At 41.6% G+C, this 18539-nt stretch overlaps 1 protein-coding gene and 1 long non-coding RNA gene across 4 annotated transcripts in view; one reads left to right on the top strand and one right to left on the bottom strand.

Annotated features, from left to right (window-relative positions):
- FRMD4B (FERM domain containing 4B) overlaps positions 1-18539 on the bottom strand; it is a 307937-nt gene that overhangs the window by 171417 nt on the left and 117981 nt on the right. The gene's annotated exons all lie outside the window — the stretch shown is intronic.
- Positions 11039-18445, top strand: LOC139076132 (uncharacterized). The gene is made up of 3 exons (XR_011527421.1): positions 11039-11243; positions 16957-17162; positions 17500-18445. It is a non-coding gene; the product is annotated as an uncharacterized lncRNA (long non-coding RNA).

Here is an 18539-nt window from a genome sequence, read left to right as displayed (position 1 = left end):
TGCCATTTCCTATTATTTCCATTTACCTTTTTGGGTTTTTTTTGATATTTATCCTAAAACCGAGGCATAGTAATTTTCATCATAAGCTATTTATATTTTGACACTTTAACTTTTGGTTTTATCATTTCATTTAAATTAGAGGCTCTTTAGTAGGGACAAAGCCTTTTTTGGGCACATTAAAAAAAATTCTCCCCAAGTGACCCCAAGGTGGAATGCCGATGCCTCCGGTGGGCCATGCACTGCTGCAAGTCTCTCGTTGCACACAGGACAAGAGGTCTCCCCTTTCGGTCTAATTCTCTCGGTTAAACTGTAAGCTTTGTGAGGAGAGCCTGTGGGTGAGGTGGAGGTGGGGTAGCTGGATGGTCCCTCCTTGTGCAGAAGTACCCCATGCTTTGGAAAATGTTAGGTGACCTTGGGCTCTGCCCACTACATGCCAGTAGTGTCCCTAATCATTATGACAGCAACAACAAACAGCACCTCCACACACTTCTGAATGCCCCTCGGTGGGGTGGTAGCTACCCCCCTTCAGAAACTGGTGGAAGTAGGGAAAGGGTCTTATTCATATTTGTTTCCCTAGTGGCTGGCACAGGGCAGGCAATCAATAAACGTTTACTGAACTGACAAATGAATGACTATTTGTCTCAACAGTGAATACAGAAAGAAGTTCATCCATTCCCAAAATACATACTCTTGTTCATTAAAAAATTATGTATTGAGTTTGCACGATGTGTCAGGCAGGGAACGAAGTGTGCAGAATGCACTGTGACAAAACAGAGATGATCTCTGTCTAAGTGGGTCTTAGAGGGGGAAGGCAGACCTTTGAACAAGTAACATAAAGGAGCAGGCACTGCCACTTGTTACGTAACAGAGACATGTAATGTCGGATGTGGGGGCAGGGCTGGGGATGCCTCCCTCAGGACAAGACAGTGCAGCGAGACCTGAAGGGGAGGGATGGGGGGACACGACACAGAGCTGTAAGAACTGCATGGCAAGAGGGATCCCGTATTTGTGGAACTTGAAGGAAAAGGGCAAGAGGGGATGCTTGAGAGGTAGGGGGCCAGGGGAGCCCAGCTGGGAGGCAGCCGCAGAGTTCTAGGGGTGAGAAGAAAGGGCCTGAGGTAGGGTTGTAGGAATGTCTACAGAGGATGAAGGAGTCAACACAGTTCTCCACCCTCTGGGACCACTGGGCCTTAACACACAGAATGGGGTGAGTTTGGCGGGCCCTTTAAAGCAAGCATCTCTTGCGGCCTCTGAGAGGGCTGAGCAGCTGTGCAGAGGCAGGCTCCTCACTCAGGGGGCTGGCATGCCCCTCCCCTCTGTTACATCCGCCCTAGGGAGGAGGCAAGAGGGCTTGGGGAGAGACAAGTTCTGCTTCAATCCCTCTAGCGCCAGAGGCTAGGTGGTCATGCTCCTCCCTCCTCCCCTGCTTTCTCTCCTCTTTCCCTTTGGCTGAGCGAGCGAGGAGCCTCCTTCAGTCTTGGCCTCAAGCAGGAGGAGCTGGAGGGGAGCAGGCAGAAGCAGTGGAATCCTGCAGGGGAGGGGACCAGCCATTATCACCCGGAGCCCGGCTGACTAGCAGGTTGGTTAAGTTGTACAGCTGCCTTCAAGACCTTGAACATCATAAAGGGCTAAAAACACTACACACTAAATAATATCCAGCCCTGAGGCATCTCTCCAGCTTCCATTGTTTGGCAAACTCATCCTACTCCTAGGAGAAAATAAAAAAAAGAAAGAAAACAAAACAAAAGCTTCCCATCATCCTCAAAAATCTCTGTTATTTTATTAAATCAAATTCTCCTTGCTCAAAGGAAAAAGGAGGGCTGCTCTCTTTATCGTGTAAAGTATAAAAAAGGGAGCAGCACATTAGACTCTCCACTGGATCCATTTTTACTAGTTTATCCACTGAGCAGATATTGGAAAGTCTTGCCGGTCTAGTTTTACAAGTCATCTGTGTAGATGTGAAAGCACTTGAACGGGATGACGGCTCCAAGGAAGCCCACGTAGATCAGAGGGAAAGGGCTGACCTTCTTCCTGAAAGAAGAAATAGTATCAATCTTGTGATTTACCTCCCACCCCGAAAATTTGTCACCTTTCATTTACACTTAATTTATATGCACACCAACCAAGACAAGAATAAAATAGTAATAAATTGGTCTATATAACACCCATTTTTCCTAAATAAATAACGGCAGCTCCACATGTAGCGTCAGTTGATTCTCAGAATATTCTCCCAAGGCCAAATGGAGCAAGGCATTGCTGGCCCCAATTCACGGGTAAAGAAACTGAGGCGTAGAAAAGCAAGGTGATTTGCTGAAGATCAGTGGAAAAAGCATTTACCAGCGTCTGAAATGGTGTAGCTGCTAATTTTTCAGTCCTTCTACTTTAATTAAAAGACAAAACGACAATTTCTTTTGTATTTATTTATTTATCATTTGCTTTGGCCTCATACAAAAATTGATAGGGTATAGATGGCTCTAGGACTTATTTGTTCCTCCAGGAACCGAATGTGACAAAATGCCTACGTTTTGGGTTTACCCAATTTAAATAAGAATAAAACAACCATGAGAAAAAAAAGAAAATCTATGACGAAAAGTCACTAAATATTTTGGGGGAAGATAAGAGAGTAGTTATTTGAAACCCAATGAGCCTTCCCTCCTGTATAATAAGTGGTAGAAGAAAGAAAAAAGATACATGAAAAATCTTGCCTCTCCAAAGATCAATCATACTATCTATGTGCAGATAATTGCAGTAAAATGAAAAACAGAAATCGGCCAGGATCAGTGGCTTGCAAAGTAGTAAAAACTCCGAAGGCCAGGTATGTTCTAGTCATCAAACAAATATGGGCAATAGGTTATAAAAACAGATCATTTTCCCATTATTACTAAAAAATACAGACTGATTTGGTAGGATTATTGCTAGGAATTTCAACTATTTGGCCCTTAGCAGCAAGTGCAAAATAAAAGCAAAGTCTAGTATCCAAAAAACAGGGACATAAAAGTATTTCTTGTGTCTTGCTACCCTAAAATTAACTTAAAGTTGACAGTAGCGACATGTTGTTCTCAACTACAAAATGGACAGTCTACAAGAAGATAAAGAAGCCAAAAGCAGCATGCTACCGGCCTCAAGGCCTACGGCTATTTTATAAAGTTGAGAAAGCAGTTGTGTATTCTTCGGACCAAGAGTTCAGAGAGCACCAGGCAGTATTTGAGAGGAACGAAGCAAAGAACTACTGTACACGATCTGGTCTTGAGTCATTAACAGAGGAAGAAAACAGGGGTTTCGCTTCTGAAGGAGCTGGCACTAAAGAAATTTAAGGCAGACCTCCTCACCCTAAAAAGTTTTCATTATTGTCTCAATCTGGTGGGCTTAAAGATAATTTTGGTTTATTTTTTGCATGTTTATGTATTTTGGCACATAGTGTTGGTTGTCTATCCATCAGCCATTTACCCCTTTTTCAGAGACTCTGATTTTGTGGGTGGCCATTTGTCATGCCCCTGGGATGAACTATGATTGATGTAACGGAAGGCATGACACCCCATTCCGGCAAGAAGATATGAAATGAAGCTTTCTAAACAGTTCTGGAAAATTTCCCTCTTTGAAGAGCTGGAACAGCCTAAGAATTTTGTCAGCACATCCCTTGCTTCTTGCTTAGGAAACGGTTGTATGAAGACGCCACGCACTGAGGTACAGCAGCCATTTTGTGATGAAGAGGACATGTATTGAGAGCAAAGATAGTAGAAAAGAGGATGGTAAAAGCCTGGGTCCTTAATGAATTGTTTAGATGTCAAACCAACTCAGGAGCAGCCTACTTTCAGATGACTTGTAAGAAGATGTAAATAATAAATGGTCTTACGTAATTTAAGCTGCTTTTAGATGGATGTTTTGTTACTTTCAATAGATCACATTTCAAACTTACTACAAAGCTACAGTAATCAAGACAATGTGGTACTGGCATAAGGATAGACATTTAGATCAATGGAATAAAATCAAGAGTCCAGAAATAAGCCCCATGTTTATGGTCAACTGATTTTTACTTTTTTAAAGAATTTATTTATTTATTTGTGAGGAAGATCATCCCTGAGCTAACATCTGTGCTAACCTTCCTCTATTTTGTATGAGGGATGCCACCATAGCACGGCTTGATGAGCGGTATGTAGATCTGTGCCTGGAATCTGAATCCATGAACCCTGGGCCACCAAAGCAGAGCACGCAAACTTAACCACTACACTACCAGGCCAGCCCCTGTGGTCAACTGATTTTTGATATGAGCGCCCACACTATTCAATGGCAAAGCATAGTCTTTTCAGCAAATGGTTCTGGGACAACTGGATAGTCACATGCAAAAGAATGAACTTGAACCCCTACCTCACACCATTTACAAAAATTAATTCAATATAGATCAAAGAACTAAAAGTAAGAGCTAAATTACAAAATTCTTAGAAGAAAACATAATTGTATATCTTTTTGACATTGGATTAGGCAGGGGTTTCTTAGATATGCCATGAAAAGAATAAATAACAATAGAAAAAATAGATGAATTGGACTTCATCAAAATTAAAAACTTTCGTGTTCTAAAGTTAGACATCACGAAAGTGAAAAAACAAGCCACTGGCTGGGAGAAAATGTTTGTAAATCTTATATCTGATAAGGAACTGATATCCAGAATGTACAAAGAGCTACAAATCAACCATAAAAAGACAAATAATCCAACTTAAAAATGGGCAAAGGATTTGAATAGCCATTTCGTTAAAGCAGACATATGAATGCTTAGTAAGCACATGAAAAGATGTTCAACATAATTAATCTTAAGGGAAATGCAAATCAAAAACACAATGATACACGAGTTCATACCCTCTAGAATGGCTACAGTCGAAAAGATGGACAATAGCAAGAGTAAGCAAGAATGTGGAGAAATTGCAACCCTCACACATTGCTGGTGTGGAGGTAAAATAGTGGAGCCACTGTGGAAGACTGGTGATTTCTCAAAAGGTTAAACATAGAATTACAATATAGCTCAACAATACCATTCCTAGGTCTATACCCAAAAGAAGAGAAAAAAATGTGTTACAAAAATCTTTTTACATGAATGTTGTACACGAATGTTCAAAGCAACACTGTTCATAATAATCAAATGGTGTAGACAACCCACATGTCTATCAGCTGATGAATAGACGAAAAAAAAACTGGTATATCCATATAATGTAATATTATTTAGCAATAAAATGGAATGAGGTATATACCCAAGAGAATTGAAAATATATATTCACACAAAAAGTTGAATGCTGAATGTTCATAGCAGCATTATTCATAAGAGCCAAAAAATGGAAACAATTCAAATGTCACTTGATGAGTGGATACACAACATGTGGTATAGCTATAAATTGGAATATTATTCAGCCATAAAAAAGAATGAAGTACTGACATGTGCTACAACATGGATGAATCTCAAAAATACTATGCTAAGTGAAAGAAGCCAGTTGTAGAAGACCACATATTTTATGATTCCATTTATATAAAATGTCCAGATTAGGCAAATCTATAGAGACAGAAAGTAGATTAGTGATTGCCTAGGGCTGAGGGAGTTTGGAGGGAGGCTAGGGGCAAGTGGGGATTGACTGCTAATGGGTATAGGGTTTCTTTTTAAGACAATGAAAGTGTTCTAAAGTTAGATTATAGTGATGGCTGCACAGCCTATAAATATACTGAAAGCCATTGAATTGTACACTGTAAACAGGTGAGCTTTATGGTATGTGAACTATATCTCGACAAAGCCATTACCGAAAAACAAGATAAAAAAAATAGAACATAACTCTTTACCTATATTTACTAAATATTCTACAATGAGCATGCAGTACTTATATCTTCAGAAAAACGTGTTCAAATTTCTCGACTGGGAAAAAATGCCTATTATACAAAACAAAGTAAAAATAAAAGCAGGAAAAAAGTCCTAAACATTAACTCCATTGTGAAACTGAGTGAATGCACACAGAAAAAAAAGCTAGAGGAAAATATATCAAAGTGTTGATAATAGTGATTTCTGAGTTGGGATCACTGGATGATTTTTATTTCTTTTTGGAGGGGCTTTTTTTTCTTGGTTTTCTATATCAGCACACATTACTCTTTAATTTCTAATTTTGAAATGCACAGGCAATCATACATAAGGCGATTCAGTGAACCAAACGCAGGCCTCTCTTCTCATCCGTGTTCCCTAGTTCCTCATTTCCAGAGCTGCTATGTAACATTGTTCAAGTTGTTTACTGCACAATGGCATCTGGCTAGGGCAGTAAGTGGAGGTTATAATCTAGCTGGGGCTCTGCTGGATAAGCCATAACTCATGGCTCTGAGGAGAGTGTTTTCCATCTAAACCACAGGAAAATGCTATGTAAGTGGCAGCCCTGCTCTTCTCCTCTCCACAAAGGCTACACCACGCCTTGTTTCTTGTAGACCCCTCCACAGACAGTCTATGTTAGCCAAACATATACTATATGTACGAAAAAGTTATTTAAAAAGAATAAAGAAATAGTAGAAAAAGGCCATGCAATATAATCAGAATTCAAGTACTTCTAGAGAAGTCATTCAAGGTAGCATGGTAAATTGGATTTAAAGGAAGAAAAACATATTTGGAAGGAGTCTTAAGGGAAGAATCCTAAGTGCAAAGATCTTTGGGTTGTTTTCCACCTTAGCAGTCCCCAATTCACATACATTGTTTAAGCAGCAAAGGAAATTGGTTGCACCCATTGCCAAGGGGGTAGATATTTGGTACTTTATTCACCACGCCCCCCCACAGATCAAAAGAGTGTGGTGGTGTGTGGGGTCCAGCTTCCACTGCGAAAAGTGTTAGGATTTGAATCTGCTGAGAAACCTGAGAATGAGTGTCCCCACGTGAAGTCTGGCACGGCCATTTCCCTCCCTCTAGTGACCTTGACCACAAGGAGAAGTGCTCGCACAGAAATCCTAGGGCACTCTATTAATTTGTACTCTAACAACTCTATATTCATTCAGCCAGGTTGAAGTTTCTACTTGTTAAGGGAAAATGATGGTTAAAGCAGTAAATAATTCAAATGATGAGATCTGACTACAAGGACTGCTCTGTCTCTCTGAATAACCTTTTAAGCTAATTGTCTATGTTTCTGTTTCGTTTGCCTCATTACAGAAGGCCATACTGGTCTTCTTTTGGCGTCCAACTCTTTGGCCTCAGGCTCTTCATATTTGCTCTTCCTTTGGTCCTGAACTCTCTTCTCCACCCCAGAATTTCATCCAGGGAATTCCCAATTCACTATCTTTCAAGCCTTAGCTTGAATGTTGATCCCCTGAAGCAGGTGAGCACCCCATCGCAGCAGCTTGATCTTTCCTTCTCATAACCTCCACCACATTTACAATTACCTGCTTAATGCCTGATTTCACCACCAGACCATAAGCTCCTTGAGTGCAGGGACTATGCCTGTCTTGTCACCATTGCAGCACCATTGCATGGCACAGTGCCTGGCTCATCATAGGTACTCAATAATCCTGTTATTTGAGTCAATAGAAATGTAAAACCTGTCCATGGCCCCACAAAAGGAGAGCCTTTCCTCATTTAAAAAAATTGAGTGCAATTTAAGAGAGAGCTTAGAACTGATTGAGAGCCAAGAATAATGAGGCTTGGAACCCACTCCTTAGGTCTGGAAGCATTTTCCAAGGAAGAAGTGGAGAGAAACATAAGGCTGGTATTGGATTACAGACAATCATTAAATGAAAAAGAACAACAACGGGAGAAATGGTTGACACCCAGGAAGGCAAAAGCTTAAGTGCAAGATATTTCTAATACAGTTGGGGACACTGTGTGCTAAGAAAGAAGGTGACGTGTAAGATCTCTGAAACTGAATCATCTTAATTTTAATTTGACCTGATTCAGATAGGTCTTGACAGTAGCAGCAGGGATTATCTGAGACATATTTGTTGTCCTAAGTGGCTTAGTTCTCTAAAGCCCCTCTCCAGCGTGCTTTGGGACATTCAGAAACTAGTTTGTTTCTGTTACTTCAAGTTATGCTAGGAGCAAGATAAGAAGACTTAAACTCCTTTGCCTTGTGGATTTGTTCTCTGTTTCTATTTTTAAACAGAATACTTAAGTCTGTTAACTGATTAACTATAAGAGTGCAGAGAAAATGTCAACAGTTACTGGCATTCTTTATTTCCATTCTGAATGCATTTACCATACATGCTACTATATAGTTTTAGAGAGGATAAAGAATTAAATAATTTAAGATATGCAGCATGGAAATATGTAAAATGCAAACATCATATTTACACAGTAAAGCACAACTACCATAAACATCAGATTGTTTTCAAGCCACAATTATTGAAATATGTTTGTGTGGAAAGGAGAACATCCAGATTAATTTAATTTCCTTCACAATACTGAAAATTTATGGAGACTGGTCCTCTCCAACTATTTCATCCAAGTAAACTACATGGCAAAGGGGAGAGAATGCATACCATCAAGGGCCAGGCGTATGTCCCAAAGATATTTTAGCCGTCAGAAATTTAATTCACCTACTTTATTTTAAAGATTTACATAGATTTTGTATTCTTATTCATAATATATCTTTGATTTTCTTTCTAAAAATACAATAAGTAAATGATGTTCCAGGAAGATGCACCATGTTTATTTTCCCCTAATCTCTTAGGAAGCTCCCCAATACCCTGATGAGGAGAGGGCATTACCCCAGTGTAAGAAGCACAGAGGAACACATCAGGGGATACAGTTATTGTCATCTATACAGACTTCAGAAAAGCTTTTAGCTTAGTTAAAAAAAAAAGTTTCATCAGTAAATGATTACATATGGTAGCTTATGTAAAGATAATTCTTCTAGAATCTCATAGCAACTCCCATCATAGCACATATCACACTATAGTGAATTTCTCATTTCTCATGTCTGTCCAACTGGTGTGGTCATGGAACGATTACCCAGCATCCATTCCCCCAAAAATGATTGGCCTAAACCAGTTATGGTAATCCCATTCTCCTCACCACATGATTGGTTTAGAAAAGGGCATGTGATCCAAACTCGGCTATTAAGACCTAAGGGAAACTCTAGTGAGGGGGCTTCTGGGAAAGCTTGCCTGGAATTGGCACAGCCATCTTGCTGCCAGCTGGAGGATGAAGCCAATACAGAGATTCAGTTTAAGCAAAACAACCACCAAAAAGGGAAAATGGAGCCTTCAAGTATTGTGTGCAAACAGGAGCTGCCCTACTTCAGGATGCCCATTTCTGTGAGATAATATGCTACCTTATTAATTAAGCCAAGTAACGTGTGACTTCTCTGTTACTTTAGAAGATCTTTAAGGACACAGTTCACATTAGACTGGAGGCTTTGTCAAAGGCAGGATGTATAATTGATTTGTCTTTGTATCCCAGAGCCTAACACAATATTCCACATTTAGTAGGGAATTAATTAATATATGTAGGACTAAATTGAACCAATTGTGAAATTTAAGATGTACCAAGTGAATTTCCCAGTCACTCCTAGGCCTCCTGGACATCTAATATCCAAATAGGCAACGCAGATTACAGACACTATGACATGAAGGTAGTGGAAGATTGTTGGCATCAGGAGCTAGTACAACTCATCTTAATATGTATTTATATTGTATATGACATACAGCAATCAAAAGGGATAAGGAACCAATGAGACGCAAGTATGGAAATGGCTGGCTAAAGAACAGTTGAAAAAGATCCAAAGTGATTATTTTGTTTAAAAGAAGCACACACAGCTCTGTAATGTCTGGATTATGGTACCAATGGTTCAACTACAGGATGCAGGAGAGGAACAGCGCTTGCGTATCTGTGGAACATCCAGGAGGACATGCCAGAAGCAGCTGGATGTGTAGACAATCCTGATGATAATTGCATGAAAACAGAAACCTTTCTAGGTAAGATCCACACCACCTTATTTATATGAATGGCTGAGATCACAGAGATGCTGTGAAGTTTAGCGTGAATTCAGGGGCCTCAAATGGGCAAACAGATATTTCTCAGAAAAGGAAGATTTACTCCTTCTCAATATTCCTAAGAAAAGAAGCTGTGTGTTAGACCTTGACTTAGGGGGTTTCACATCCACCAACCCACCCTAACGTCCTCAGCAACTCAGAAGCATTATCACCATCCCCACTTTAGCACTTTAGCACATCCCACTTTTAACTACTTGGGCAGTTGCTTCCATTAACTAAGGAATTCATTTAATAGTAAATGCAACAGGGAATGCCATGTATCATAGCATTCTGCCAGAGGTCCTTTTCTAGCAAAGTAACAGGGTTTAGTGACAAGGATTTCAACAAGGAGGAAGGGAGATAAGTAGAGAAGCAGACCCCATTCTTGCCATTGCTGCTCACCCCAAGACTATGAACTATCAGGCATTATTCAAATACGGTTCCAGGATCCTTCACAGAGCGGAGAAACAGGTTTGACAGGTTTTGAAGTGTAGAAATCTCAAATATGCATTTAATGCAATCAGCTTGAAATGAAAAGAGGCTTAAGAACATGGTCTGACCTTACAAGTTCAAATATACTCCATTTGTGAAGCAAGGAATTTTTTGTCTCTCTATTCCACACATGTGTGCATGTACACATGCACACACACAGACACACTGGTCTCTTTTTGCACATTTTATTTCTACCTAGAATCAGAGACAAATCTATTTCTAGGAGCATTTTCTTCTGGGTTCTCTTAAAGAAAATTCAAATAGGAAATTCAGCGCAAATGTGTTTGTCCCCCTGAGATTCCTGCCCAATAATAGAATGCTGAAAAATTAAAATAAAAAATATAGAAGCTTTCTAGTCTAGAGGATCCTTTTCCTACTACTATTTTCTTTAATACTAAGGATGAAAAAGATGTTATTCTACATTTAAACCTGTTTATTAGAGTTAGAAGTATCAGATAACAACTTTAGCTATTATATACTGATTTCTTGTTACCCATTAAGCATTTAATCCCCACCATGACCTATGTATAGGTATTATTATTACCTCTATTTTACAGATGATGAAACTGAGCCTTAGGGAGTGACAGGTTAGATTCAGAGACCAGACAGAGCAGACATTGGGGTTCCCAGAGGCCAACAATCAAGGCAGAGCAATGAATTTAGCACTTGGTACTGGATGGAGTTGGGCGCAAACAAAGTAGGTCAAGAAAGATAAAAAGTCAAGTTCATGTGAGCAGTTGGGAACAAGGACACCAACAAAGGAGGACAAGGCATGCGGAAAGGTGAGTCAGGTGGTTCAGAACCCCAAACGCCACAGGAACAGAAAGAGGGTGCAGAGGTCTTGTTATGTCCATGCGTGTCTACCAACAGGGCATGGACCACGACTGTCTTCCTCATAGTCTCAGCCTCAAGGCCTCTCACAGTGCTGGCACAGTCACAGGCACTCAAAGAAAGCTTGCTGGAGCAGGCACGAATGAAAGAGGTTGGAAACGCGGCCCAGCAGCTTAGGAGAGAAATGCAGGGTGCTAGCTACACAGAAGTTGTAACGTCCTTATTATCAAAGCTCTTTGCTTACAAACAATAGAAACATAATTCTAACTAATTTAAGCAAAACAGGGAATTTATGGGCGTATGTGGCCAAACTGGGAAACAGGCAGGGTCGAATGGGGCTTGGAGATGCCAAGAACTTTCTCTTTCTTTCTCCTTGCCCTTACCACTGCTTCCTTTGTGTGGTTCATTCATTCTCTCCAGTGTGCTCCTTTGCACTGTGCTTTCATTCTCTTGGGTGTGCTATCTTGACAGGGTATAAAACCACAACAAAGGCAACTCCAGGTGCATGTCCCTGTAACATACCAATCAGAAAGGAAAGAGAGCTCTCCCCTGCCAGCTCCAGTAAGTTAAATCTTAAGAAAGGATGCTGATTGACTATCATAAGCATTGTGGCCAGGGTGGAGGGGATGGGTGTGTGAGTAGTGATTGGTTCAACCAGAAGCAGGAACCATCCTAGGGTCCAGGAGGGTAAGTTACCATGATTGGCAGCCCCCTACCAGACAACTTGGTTGGAAGTGTGGAAAGAACATTTCCCCTGGTGAAGGCAGTTCCTGTTAACAGAAGAAGAGGGTAAAGGGATGCTGGGCAGCGGAAACAGCAGACATTCTCTACAAGGTCTCTTGCCTTTGAGGCAAACCAACACCCAAACTAAGGGAAGATCATTGCTAAACCATGACCTTCTTCCTTTGGAACACACCACGATGTCTAGCTTACTCCAATACTATATTTCCCAGTCCTTCTCTCGTTTATGCCAGAAATTAAACCATCCATGGTGATCTGCTTTCTGGTCTACAGAAAGAGCCTTCTAGTTCCATGGCAGCCCATCCAACTAAAATTTAAATTGAACTTGGTCCCTCTTAGTGTAAGAGTAACCTGGGATATGCAACATATTAATAGTAACAGCCTTTATATTAATGTGATTTCAAATAGTATTCTGTTGCATTTTCAATGATTTGGTTATCCAGTACCTTGGGTATAATACTTATTAAATTCTTCCACCTGTTCCAGGAAGGGATGCATTGCTTTTTTCACCCAAAGAATATCAATAATACCACAATATTAATTTTCTTGGGATCCCATAAATCTAAAAGCTTAAAACAATATTAAAAAGGTCCTCAGTATTGCCATCTGGGAGGGCACTTCTCATTCCCTTTCCATAAATCCAACACAGAAAGACACAAGATGCCAAATGCTAAAACCTTTTGCCAAGGTTGGCTTAATGTTTTTCATTCGCCAAAGGCACGCTCGCACTCTCACTGGCTCAACTTTTAAAGCTCCAAGTTCGATGAACAATGGCTCTTGGAAAAACCTGCGGCGGGTTCCAGCTGACACTTCACGGCAGTGCATATAACTTTGCTGTCAAGATGCCAACTGTGCAAGGCTCCAACCAAAGTGTCCCAGTGCGTCTGGATCCTTCCAGTCAAGAGTTATCATTCCTACAGGCTCAGATGCTCCCCAGTCAGTAAGAAGGGGCATAATCTCCCGCCAGCTGCCCCTTTAAATAGCCTTGCTACATTTCCTTTGTAAAATATTCACTTTCCTTCCTGTCCTCCTCTCCAACTACTGGAGGAAAAAAGAAGCCAGAAACTACTAAATGATGCCGCCTCCTCATTTGCAACTCACCTATCACCTCTTCTCCGTAGGCCAGTTCAGTCTGTTGTGTGGCAGCAAATATGGCCTTTGGGGCAGGTTCCCACAGCTGTTAATGGATGCCTATCTTTAGCCAGTTCTTATCTATCATCATTAATGCCAGGTTTTTGAGCAAGTATCTCCACCAGCATTTGAAAAGAGTGTCTTTTGGGGGCTTCCTGAAATTTGAATAAATCAGAACACGGGGTGAGTGTAGCTTGGTTTAAGAAATATAACATATATATGGTATTACAGACGCCTCTACTCCAGCCGCTGGCAACACTGTATATGTGCTTTTATCTGATATGAATTCCACAACTGGAGCCTGGCTAAAAGAGAGGGTAAGAGTCAGCCATGAGAGAGAAAGAAATAACATAAATAGTGTCAGTGATTCCAGGTACAAAGCCACTCAATGAGGATGACATTGATATGGGACTCTAGAATACTCTCAGTGGGCCTCAGTTCCTGGGTGCCTCTCACAGAGTGGGCATTGCACACTGTAATGAATCTCCTATTTAAAATGAGGTGGAGGAATTTTTCATACAACATGGTCCCTAATCACAAGCCCAGTGCTTCATCTGGTACTTAATCAAAGAAACAGAAACAGTGGATTAAGTTCCAACTCTGGACTTAATAAGAGATGCTATGTCTGTCTCTGACATGGCGAGCCAAAGGATGTTCAAGGATTATTTATTAAACATGATTTTTGTCTTATGTGGTTCTCTGATCTGATGGTGGTCACTGGATTGGGGATGCAAAACAGTTTTCCACTCAAATGCCAACTCTGATTGATTGGTAGTGGCTGCCTAGGCATTGCTTTGAAGAAAGAATCTGAGGTTCAGTGGGAAAGAGGCTATGATTGATTAGCAATGTCTGCTAGGGGCCCAGAAATAGGGAGTGGCTGCAGAAGCATCACCCATTTGCTTTCCTTAAGACTGGACTGTGGGTGAGATTGTGTTTTACCTTTTCAAAAATCAGGCATTTGATTTTGTCTTTTCTTGTGGGAGCCCAGGCTATGTGAAGTTTTTATTCCTGGTCACGTTGTGGGAAAAGGAGTTAGGGGGTTATAGAAGAGTATGTATGACCCAGTTCAGGGTCAGCACATTTTTTTAAAGGGCCAGACAGGAAATATTTTAGGCTTTGCAGGACATACAGGTCTCAATTGTGACTACTCAACTCTGCTGTTGTAGTGGGAAAGTGCTAGAGACAATACATACATCAATGGGCATGGCTGTGTGCCAATAAAACTTTACTTACAAAAACAAGCCATGGCCTGCTGACCCCTGATCAAGATTATGAGTGATATGGGTAGGAGAAAATGCACAGGTGAAATGGGAAAGTAAAATTAGGAAGAAATTTGTATCTGGAAAGGAATTCAGGAGCAAACCTGGAAAGTTCCCCTTGAAGTAATGGAGAACCTTGCATTTCTGGAACATAAAACATTCCTTTCAATTAACAGTCAGTAATGCAAACATGGACTCGCCCATGTGCAAGCAAAAGACCGCTGCCTCACCAGTGTGGTTCAAGAGCCAAATGCCCCCCAAGGCATCATCTTGCTAGTCTGAAATTTCCACCTAGTGAGCAAGACACTTTCTCCAGAACGCCCTGGTTGAAAAGTAAACCTGTCTCCATGGGACATTTAATACAAAAACCCACCAGCTTTGGGGAACATATTAGCTAATTGATTGCACGGCTATGGTGAAGGAGGACCTGGGGCATGAACATTTTGAACGGAAAATGCTGTAAAATGGGGAAATGAAATGAGAAAAGAGTCAGGGCTGAAAGCACTGGTTGGACAGCGTAGGTCTGCTTGGGGCAGTAAACAAGACAGCTCTCCTGAGATGGAGGCCACCAGCATTTGGAGACACCGTGTGGATTCTGGCACAGGGACAGGGCCACTCTTGGAGCAAGGATGGCCACGGGTGAGGAGAATTTCAAGCAAGGAGGGGAAGACTGGAGAGCTTGGCCCCAAGTTCCACCCGAGGGCCGACTCTCAGAGTGTGTTTATACAGAGAGAGAGGTCGAGGAGAAGCTCAGGGCTGAAGCCAGATTCTGCCCATCCTGGGGTAAAAATCCCAGCTCTGCCCTACCCACCCTATAGTCTTGGAAGAATTATTTAACCCCTCTAAGGTCTGGTTTGTCATCTGTAAAACAGAGCGATAACTACCTCCTTCCTAAGGTTGTTAATGAGGAATATATGTACCGCGTCTACAGGGACAGTCTCCGGCTCATAGCGGGTTTTCAGCACAGTAGTGTCTATTGCTCTGCCACTCAGACTGGCTCAGCAGGACACTGGCTATCACTTGGTTCAGCACTTCTTTGTAAAGCAGGGGCCACAAAAGGAAGAAGGAGTAGGTTACTAGCAAATTCTGGCTTAATCATTCTCCTGGAATTAGATGCTTGAACTTCTCTCCTTCATGCGAAGAGGCAAATCTCCTGGGCTGAGGAGAGATTCCAAATAATTTGTAAAAAAGGAAACAAACCAGGGAGATTCTTAGGCACAGCTCCGTTTCTCTGTGTCTACTGCACAAAGGTTATAACGATTCGGGAGCAGGGTTATTAGTGTGTCATCCATCTGTCCCCATAAGGTATGAGGAACATAAAGAGCTACTGCCTGATGCCCTTTAGACAGCAAAGGGTTTGGCTGGGTGGCACCGTGGCCACCAACATCCATCCTCCTACTTGGTGTGAAAATGCAATTTTTAGACATTATCCACCCACACACAACCCATGTGATGACCTAATTAGCACAAACCAATTAGTATGGTGGACCTGGGACATAAGCCAGTCCATTAGAGGGACTCTCAGGACTATTGCTTGGAATTTGGGGATAAAAGTGCCCTCTCTTCTCTGTAAATGTAAGGGACAGATGTGAGGATTAAACTGCTACTGCCAGTCTCACTACTATAAAGGAAGAAAATATGATGATGAAGTCCATGTGTGGGGAGGGCAGAACAGAGAGAATTCAGAGAATGGTGCCTGCCTCTTGATCAAGCCTCACCTGAAATTAGAACTCTTTGGCTTTCTCGGTTACATAAGCCAATAAACACCCCTTACTGTTTAAGCCAGTTCAAACTGGGATTTCTATTGCTCATATGGGTTCTTCTACCTCCAGGATCCCCAGATCCTCCAGCAATGCCAACAAGAACTCTACCCTTTCCTCAAATGGGTCAGATTTCCTGACAACAAATGAGATTTACTAGTACACAGAACAGACCCTGGCTTGCTGCCCTCAGGTTATACAGCAAAAGGACAAAGGATAAAGCTTACCTCTGGCAGCTTCCCACCTCCTCTCTGAGCCCATCTCTTGCTCCTGACTGTTCCTCTCTGTCCTGACATTCCTTTTGGAGTGACTTGCCATCAACCAAGTCTGACTAACTTCAAGTTCCAAAAGCAGGTCCTATATCAGCCCTGAAATTCTGATAAGTCTGCACATCTTACTGGCATTCCTGTGCAAAAGAGTGAATGTGTGAGCATATGAGTGTGTGAGTGTGTGAACGTGTACGTGAGTGCAAGCGTATGGGAGTGTACGCAGTGTGTGTACAGGCTGTTTCTGGATAAGTACTCCACTTAGGGGTGGACTGTCAAACTGATGTCCTCTGATGACACAGGAAGTAAGTATGACCCAGGACTAGCCACTGAGAAGAATGGAAATAGTGTGACAATTTACCCAGAAGGCATAGCATTCTCTTTTAATGAAGAGTAAATAAGAGAAAGGTTGTGGAACAAAGAAAAAAGGAAACAATATTTTTTATTGTAATAGAAAATTCTACTTTATACAAATCTAATATTTCAAAATCTGTACTTGGCCTACAGAACAGGGGCTGCGAACCGAGGAGGGTGAGCCAGGTGAAAACTATGAGTCCTGTGGGCTGTGTACTTCTATGAAAGACTGAAGATGGTATGCCCAATCGAAAGCGGATACTGCCATTTAGCTCTGAGTGTTGACAAGTGGAAATGATGGCTCAGTAGCGCCAGAACTCTGATTTTAAAACAAAGCACACCAGAACAAGTTATTCCAGGTTTGTATATAAACCATCCCCATTTCCTATATGGTGGCTACTCATTCACATGGTATTCAAACTGTTAGTCACCAGTATGCAAGCCATGCTTAAATTCTGAGTTGCTTCTTTAGATTTGAGAAGGCTTAACTTAGGACTCCTTTAAGTTCTCTTTGCCTTGAGAGTACTTACAAATGTGACTCAACTCACAGAAAGTACAACTGAGCACCCCACCTCAGTCTGAAGCGAGATACATGTGGATGATGATAAATGCGCCTAAGCAACACCATTCAAACCCAGGATGGAGAGGGAGGAGTCGACAGCATTGGGTTTCTGAATTCTATTTTTCATCCCACAGGATATGAATCACGCAGGGCCCAATCCCTCGGCAAGGAAAATCTCTTTGTCAGAAGCATGAGGAGTTAGAAATGTTCTGTCTCGTTGCCGTCACAAAAATATTTGCCTACTGAGCAAGGTCTTCAGTTCCAAAGCCGACCCTCCGTTCCTTTCTGCGGAGCCTTGAAGAAGTCCATCACATCAAGTAGCGAGTCATTCACAATAGCCTGGACAATATCCTGGGGACGCGGTTGAAATAGAATTCACAGTGGAATTCTGGTTAATGACACACTAGTTTCAAATCTTAGTCTCACCACACTCTTCTTAAAGTGAAAAATTTCTGAGGGCCATGCTTTTGAACAATTCCGAACAAACCCCTGACTGAGTGATTTTTAAATTTGATTGTCTTTAAGCCGAGTTGCAGAAACAAGTGGCTGAGTGCTCAGAACACAGCAGGAATATTACTCACTTGCTGATGTAGCTAGAAATCTCACTTCCCTCTAGAGGACAACAATAATGGCTAACATTTACTGACTGCTCACCACGTGCCGGGCACTACTTTAAGCACTTTTCACCTACTAATGTACTCATGTGTTCAACATCCCTAGGAGGCGGGTACTTTGATTATCCCCATTTTTTTTTTCCGATGAGGCAGTAGAGGGTTAAGAAAATTACGCAAGGCTTTCTAGCCAGCGGGTGGTGGAGCCAGGTTTCAAAACCCAGGCTAACTGCACACTGCACTGAAATGCAGATTCAAAAGACCTTTTGAATTAGAACAATGGAAAGAGAAACAGAGGACACTGATGTCACAGGAAAAGCACACCTGGAAGGTAGAAGAGTTTGTCATTGGAGTTAGACTGTGTGGCAGATTGGCCAACTTTCAGAAGGCTGATATTATTTTATTGACGCATGTTTTTCTGATAACCCAAAAGTTAGAGAGAGCACAGGGGAACCAAAGTAGGCAGAAGTGGGAGGTGGAGGAGATAAGGGTGGAATGCAGACTGCCTGAAGTAAGCCAGAGAAGTAACATAGGCCCTTGCTCAAAATTCCTGTGGCTGAGAT

The sequence above is a fragment of the Equus przewalskii genome, chromosome 15 (genome assembly GCF_037783145.1).
Source record: "Equus przewalskii isolate Varuska chromosome 15, EquPr2, whole genome shotgun sequence".
In the NCBI taxonomy this organism is placed as follows: Eukaryota; Metazoa; Chordata; class Mammalia; order Perissodactyla; family Equidae; genus Equus; species Equus przewalskii.
The sequence above is the reverse complement of the archived record's forward strand: the minus strand, read 5'-3'. Positions and strand labels throughout refer to the sequence as shown.